The following is an 8,308-nucleotide window of genomic DNA, read 5'->3' as shown; positions in this document are numbered from 1 at the left end:
AGGGGCCACCCCTCACAGTGCAAGGGTTAAGTGCTAATTTTTCTCTAGGGACCACACACCTGATCCTCAGTGTCCTGCAGCAGTGATCGCTCACCCCCCCACCTCCGCTCCAGCTGTGAGATAAGTCCCTCAGCCACTTCACATCTAATAGTCCTGTATTAGAAGTGATGACATCATGGGTCCTTACACCAACGGAGCCCGGGGATGAAGAGGCTGCAGGTACCGGTCTTGCAGTCAGGCGCAGACTGAGGATCAGGTATATATATGTCTTCTTTATTTTCATCCCTAGACAAAGCGAGCAATTAACCCTTGCAGTGCTGGGGTAGCCCCACTGCAAAGGTTAACTTTTCCAAATCCTGGAGTTCCGCTTTAAGGAATACAATTGGATGAAAGTTTTTGTGTCTGGGGTTTCACACAAGGCAGCTCTGAGGATGTGACGGGGTCCTCCACATTGGATGCCGCTACCACGCGGTAACAATGTTCATCACTAAGCCGCCGTTTTAAATAGAAATGCTCTTAGAAGGAAATCACATTAAAAGCGGCCCGGCGGACTTATCAATTACTGAAATCTAAACTGTCCTCAGCGGACATTTCATCTAGAAAACTTGCTCCACTCCTCTTCCTGATAAAGACTTTTCTGTCAGTTTTCTCTGCACACTGATAAGTCAGTGGAATTATCTTGCTGTTGTCCGAAGTCTACTATAAATTACCTTTCTTGTCCCTGGTGGAGATTTGCCAAAAGCAATTAAAGAAGAACTCCAGGCTAACAACTACCCCTGCACTGAAAGGGTTAAGCGCTCATTTTGCAAGGGTTAAGTGGTCTCTCTGGGCTGCTAGACCGGTCACCACATCCTCTTCTCCCGTGGGCTTCTGTGGTCTAAGAACTGCTGATATTATGAGCATATTATTAACAATTGGTGTCCTTATCTGCCTGACCTCGCACAATCCCTACCCTGATGAGATCTTGGCTGTGTGGTCATCTTGGCTTTGCACGTGTAATAGTTGGTGCTCTTATCTGCCTGAGCTCCCCAGTCCCTACTGAGTGGAGATCTTGGCTGTGTGGTCATCTTGGCTCTGCATATTTACCAGCTGCTGCCTTTATCTACCTTACCTTGCACAGTCTGGACACTGATGAGATCTTGGCTGTGGCCATTTTGGCTCTGCATATAGAACAGTTGATGTCCTTATCTGCCTGACCTAACACAGTCCCTACCCTGATGAGATCTTGGCTGTGTGGCTATCTTGGCTTGAGTGTGCGCATATAACAGTTGCTGCCTGTATCTGCCTGACCTTGCACAGTCCCTACTGATGAGATCTTGGCTGCCCTTATCGATCTTTTTAAATCCAGTGTCCTAGACTCATAAGACATCTACAACCTTCTTTTTCTGAGGACCTTAGAGAGCTCTCTTGGTCTTAGCATGATGACACCACATATGTCAATAGCAAAGAGGATACCAGACCCAAGATATCTGAGATTTATCATTTAAATAAGACAGGTTACACCTGCATAATCCCTAAGGCAGGCGTAGGCAAACTCTGGCCCTCCAGCTGCGGTGAAACTACAAATCCCACCATGTATCTGCCTTTGGGAGTCATACCTGTGGCTGCCAGGGCCCTGCAAAGTCTAATGGGATTTGTAGTTGCTGCACAGCTGGAGGGTTGGAGTTTGCCTACCCCTGCCCTAAGGAGGTCTAATCATGGGCACCTGATCTGCAACACCGGATTCTAATTTAATAGATCTGAAGTGCTGGTAAATGTTGGGGTGTACTTACTTTATCGATGTGACAGATCTGCATTTTCATGAATTTATCACGATCATGAAAATGAATACGCCATCTCTGTTGTAGGTGTCATTTGTTCAAATATATCCCCTTTATCTATAGGCACTACAGGCAGTCCCCGAGTTACATACATCCTACTTACATACGACTCCTACTTACAAACGGAGGCTCAGAGGCTATTACTATACAGCAGGGGTAGTTGTAATGCTAATGCGTTTGTGCTGACGACAAGTGCCCGCCTTTATGGGTCTGGTCCATAGCACTGTACGTACATTACAGGAAGTTGGCTCTTGTTAGACGTGCAGACGAGGGGTGCCTACTTTTTTTGGTCTTAGCATGATGACACCACATATGTCAATAGCAAAGAGGATACCAGACCCAAGATATCTGAGATTTATCATTTAAATAAGACAGGTTACACCTGCATAATCCCTAAGGCAGGCGTAGGCAAACTCTGGCCCTCCAGCTGCGGTGAAACTACAAATCCCACCATGTATCTGCCTTTGGGAGTCATACCTGTGGCTGCCAGGGCCCTGCAAAGTCTAATGGGATTTGTAGTTGCTGCACAGCTGGAGGGTTGGAGTTTGCCTACCCCTGCCCTAAGGAGGTCTAATCATGGGCACCTGATCTGCAACACCGGATTCTAATTTAATAGATCTGAAGTGCTGGTAAATGTTGGGGTGTACTTACTTTATCGATGTGACAGATCTGCATTTTCATGAATTTATCACGATCATGAAAATGAATACGCCATCTCTGTTGTAGGTGTCATTTGTTCAAATATATCCCCTTTATCTATAGGCACTACAGGCAGTCCCCGAGTTACATACATCCTACTTACATACGACTCCTACTTACAAACGGAGGCTCAGAGGCTATTACTATACAGCAGGGGTAGTTGTAATGCTAATGCGTTTGTGCTGACGACAAGTGCCCGCCTTTATGGGTCTGGTCCATAGCACTGTACGTACATTACAGGAAGTTGGCTCTTGTTAGACGTGCAGACGAGGGGTGCCTACTTTTTCTTCCGGGTCACTGTGAGGTTTTTACTGCTGTCTGTATCCTCATTAGTGATGGGCTCGGGTGTGTTTGCAGCTCCACGTGCCGAGCTCACCAGGAAGCTGACAGCGCGCAGCGCCAATCACAGGCACTGAGACATTTCCCGATCTCTGCAGCTGCGGACCGGGAACATGTCTCAGTACCTGCGATAGGCGCTGCGCGCTGTCAGCTTCCTGGCGGGCTCGGCACGTGGAGCTGCGAACACGCCCGAGCCCATCACTAATCAACATTAGAAGGCTTTCATCTCACTTCCTGTCCTTGAGACAACAGGAAGTGAAAGGAAATCTATCCCTAGGAAGGGAAATTCACTCCGGTAAGAGTGATCATGGGAAAAAGGTGTCTCCACTGAAGCTTTATCACCAATCCTTGTTGCCACTACAACCCAACATTTTCAAAATCCAATTGTCACAGGGACAGAAAGTGAGGTGAAATCTTCTGAACAGGGGCACACACAGCAAAACAAACGTTACAGGGGGTAAACCCTTCCCTATGCTATCCAAAACAAGAATTTTTTTTACCTGTTCCAACTTGCATACAAATTCCTACAAACCTACAGACCCTATCTTGTTTGTAACTCGGGGACTGCTTATATTGGAATCAAGATTCTTGCCTGTTCAAAAATGTTGGGGGGAAAGTCTACAATCTCCATGGGGTGTACTTACTTTTTCACATGACTGCATGCTTTAATTTCTAGTAAATATGGAGAGTGAGATTTCCACCATAATGGCCAACGCTGTGCAGACCCAGGAACCGAAGAGCAGAGATCTCATCAATGAGAGTCCCTGAGCAACATAGGAAGCCGTTGGGTGGTATAACTCTTCAGCACATGCCAATAACTGAATGGGTTTTGGGTGGACTGGTTGCTTGAAATAAATGTTGAGTGGTCTGAATTTCCAGCATCATCTAAAATGGTAATTATGGTGATTTTTAGGTTTTTACCATTCTCTTCCCCATGTCTGACCATTACAGCATTTGTCTGTTGCGGTACAGTGGGCTTCTAAGTGCCATTTCACAATTTCAACTGTACGACTTTTTTCTCAATCTACTCCAACTGCTGTCATTGTGTAACCACATGACGGGGGATCTGCAAGACAAAGCAGGACCACTGGCACCAATCAGGAAACAGTTTGTGTATGTACAAAGCACTGAGCCCTCGAAGTATTACACTGTGTGTTACATCACTGCAGGAGTTCTGTGTAACCAGCCCAGGTGTGATGTGATATGGTGCAACCTGAGGAGCCCACAGGAGGAAGAAGGAGGACATTGAGCACTGACACAGATAACAGCCACGGATGTCTTACGTAAACCCATTGTGGGGGAAATCTTTAATCTGGCATTGCTGATCTCTCCTCCTAGAAGAGGAACAGGAGTCTTTGATTCCAAATTAGAGCCAGTGGGGAGCTATGAAACAACATCAGAATTGCATGATAGACTCAAACACTGAAAGTGACTTGTGTGGACCCTTGGTGTGAGCTATGGCAGTGTTTCTCAACCTTTTTTGAATCACGGCACCTTTTTAAGTATGCAAAATTTCGAGGCATACATGTGGTTAAGGCTTTTCCCCATAGTTCTCCTAAGGGTAACGGGAGGAAACAAACTAGCGTCCTCCCGTCAGCATAAGCTCAGTATACCGCGAGCTAGAGCTCGCGGTATACTGATACGCCGCGGCTTAAAGGCCGTGACACACTGCACGCGAAGCAGGGGCGCGCTGCCTTTGCGAGCAGTGTGTCATGTCATTTTCTGCTCGGCACCTCAGCTTGCAAGAGCTCGCAGAGCTGAGCGTGCCGAGATGAACAATTTCAACTTCAGCCAATCGGCTCGCGCGTATAAACCAGCGCGTCGCGATGCGACAGCTGGCAGGTTGTTACGGACGATCCCGGTAAGGAGTGCAGCAGGATTCTGGAATTTAGCTGTAGCTCCCTATATACTGAGCTTAGGGTGACGGGAGGACGCTAGTTTGTGTCCTCCCATTACTCTAAGGAGAACTATGGGGAAAAGCCCTAACCCCATAGTTCTCCTTTAAAGATGTCACCTGCACACCATATTGAAGTGAAGAACACGTCTGTTTATTGACGATTCATGTCAAAACAAATAGCAACGTTTCGGGGGCCACACAGGGTCCCCTTCATCGTCATTTCAAGCCTGAAGGGGAGCCTGTGTGACCCCCGAAATGTTGCTATTTGTTTTTTCAGAGGGGGTGACACCAAAATGACTGTCAGTCATTTTGGTGTCACCCCTCCAATGGTGTCACTCAGGTGCAGGCTGCACAGGGGGGAACACAATTAAGTGTTCATTTACTGAAGGATACTGTCCCTCATATGTGAATATGGCATAGGAGGGACAGCATTCTTCAAACAAATTAACAATTAATGGCGGTAACTCTTGTTCTGGTGCGCTGGTGATGTTCTTTCACTATGTTTTTTACATTATTCACACAAAATGGACCTTCACAGATATCCGTAGGGTGAATTTATCTGCAAAATGGTTTATAAATAGACCCCTTCATGTCTTCGCACACGCTGGCCAATGGCGTGTATGTGTTTTGTGTATTATGCAGATGCCATAAAATGCTGTTTAGGTGTCGGAGCCCATCGAGGACTATGAGAAGGACCATCGTGTGGTTTCTGTGTAATTATAATGTGTTCCTCCGGAGATTTCTTTGTTGGCTCTGAGCAAATTTGAACAATACAATGGCTGGCAGCTCTGTGTCTTAGTAAACACGGCAAATCTGGCAAGGCCTTCTTCCACGCCATGCCACGGGCCATAGCTGATGCTCGGGCTTTGTATAAATGTTTTTATTTAAAGGAATATTACACCCCATTCACACTAGCGCCTTGTTGTAACACGCACTCATACAAGCATTCTACCGCACAACACCACCGCGGTGCATTCTGCATTTTGTATGGCACCCCAATGCGTTGCTATACTACCGGTAGTAGGTAGGGATGCACCGATACTAGTATCGGTGCCGATGCAGAGTATTTGGGCGAGTACTCGTACAATGGAACACAGATGGTAAAAAAAAAAGCTGACCGTTGAAGGCACCCCTTTAAGTGTTATATGGTTTCTCTCAACCCCTGTGACTAGTACTTTTGTTGGACAACTCTCCCTGGTAACCCTTTTGCTGACATGGATGTAATATTATATATGTGGCAGTGGGGAGCTGTAATCACACTCCTAGCTGCTAGAGCATTCCTTCAGCCCACTGATGTCACTTTTTATGTAGACCTCCCATGTTTTCCAGACATCCCCCTGCCATGTCTTCCAGCCTCCGCTGCCCCCCCCCCTGCAAGCCAGGGACCAATATTTAGTTTCTCTGCGAACAGAGACCAGCACCTTCTCACTGATCTCCTACTATCTGCACGAACCTGGAAGTGAAAATGATTACATCACTTCTGGGTTCTGTCATTCCCCAGCCACGGGGAAGAATCTCTATGTTTGATCAGCTCCAATGGGCTGCAAAGGTGACATTAGAGGTCTAATAGACTCTTAATGTCTCCTTGTAGAGGACCTGTCATCGGTAACATGCTATCACAGACATCCCAACTGTCCTGGACATTCCAGGAGTCTCCCGCTATTTGACATTTTCGCCCGGAATGGTTTACTCTGCTCGATTTGCTGTTTTTTGTCCCCTAACATCGGGGCCGCTGTCAGTCAGAGAAAAAAAAAACAGCATAGGAATGAATAGCTGGGCTTCCATTGGCTATTTCAATTTGCAATAGCCAATAGCAGACTGGCTATTGCACCGACCCACTGCTGCTGTCAATCAGCAGAGGTTGACCTGAAGTTCTCCATCAGGTCCTCCTCTGCTGACAGTCATTTTGGTGTCACCCCCCTCTGAAAAGTCCAACACTCGGTCATGGACCGAGCACCCAACAGTTTCGGGAAAGAGAAGGGGACCCGGCTGCATACCTCATCCCGCTGGGTGACTGCCCCCTCCTCTCTCTGCTGGCATCCATCACCAATATGGCAGTCGGCAGGTATCACTAAGATTGCCGTGCATGCACGCTGACGTCACGGTGGGGTGTTACCTGGTAACCGCTACGAGTGGCACCCGGCCTCGGGACGCCCCTGGTTCCTATTCTGGCAGGAGCTGTCAGAATACTAAATAAAAAACCAGCAGACAGCACGGGAAAGCAATAGCTTCTTTGTTATCTGCCATTATGCCAGGGGATGATCGGGGGATGGGTGGACTGAGGGCATCCAGGCCCGGCGCTACCGCAAGGCAAGTCAGGCGGCCGCCTGAGGGCTCTGCAGGGTGAGGGCGGAAAAAACAGGGCATTTTGACAAGTACTTGTACTTGTCAAAATGCCCCTTTTTTCCCTTTTGTTGGGGGGGGGGGGGGGGGGGGGGGGGGGGCGCAAAAATGCACCTTGCTTGTGTAGGCAAGTATCCTAGCACCGGCCCTGAGGGCATCTCCTTGAAATGAGAAGGGCACCTCCCTGAAATTACTTTTTTAAGGTTGGGATCCCTGCTATCACATAGGTGGGGCTATCAGCTCCATGCACACACACACACAGACAGGTATCACTGCACACACCCGAGTGAGATCAATCAATTTAGGGCCATTTTTCACAGTTAACTCTAAATTGATGACCTGTGCGGGCTATTAAAGCGTCACTTATGGACAATTTGCTTTACATGTTTTTCACGGGCGCACCCAGATTTGAGGCATGACATGTTTGGTATCTATTCACTCTGTGCAACCTCATCTTTTATATCCTGCCAAAAAATTGGCCAATACATTGGGGGGGATTTATCAAAACTGGAGCAGAGGACATCTGGAGCAGTTGCCCATGGCAACCAATCAGCTTCTCTCTTCAGTATGTTCAGTTAAGCTTTGAAAATTAAAGGTAGATGCTGATTGGTTGCAATGTACGGGTGCTCCAGATTTTGTCTGCTCCAGCTTTGATACATTCCCCCATTGTGTTTCTGTGGACTGAAAATAATCGGAAGGCATTTTTTACAGAAAATGTTGGATTGTTAAACTGTTGTGCTAATATTGTTTGATGGTAAAAAAAAAATGGCAACTGACACCTTTTTATTCTCCACAGTCTCCGCTTTTGGAGAATATATAGTTGAATGTTTTCTTTTTTAAATCATTTTATGAATTTCCATAATAAAATGTGCCCCTCCAGCTGTGGTGAAACTACAAATCCCATGATGCATCTGTCTCTGGTAGCCATGCCTGTGATAATCTTGCAATGCTTCATGGGATTTGTAGTTCCACAACAGCTAGAGGGCCGGAGTTTGCCCACCCCAGGGTAAGAGGACGTGGAAAAAATAATCAACCTACTGCCAGGATGAACAGGTAATGAAATTGTGCAACGGGGGGAGACGTTTTGTTTTTTTACTTTGCCCATGGGTTCACTTTAAGTTGCATGTTACTACTGCCTCTAGATGGAGCGGAAGAGGGACAACACACAAATCCTGGACAAGTTCTGCAAATATATAATAATATATATTAT

Source organism: Nanorana parkeri, unplaced genomic scaffold, assembly GCF_000935625.1.
Source record: "Nanorana parkeri isolate BGI_ZX_2015 unplaced genomic scaffold, ASM93562v1 scaffold2371, whole genome shotgun sequence".
Lineage (NCBI taxonomy): Eukaryota > Metazoa > Chordata > Amphibia > Anura > Dicroglossidae > Nanorana > Nanorana parkeri.
Note: the sequence above shows the minus strand (reverse complement) of the source record.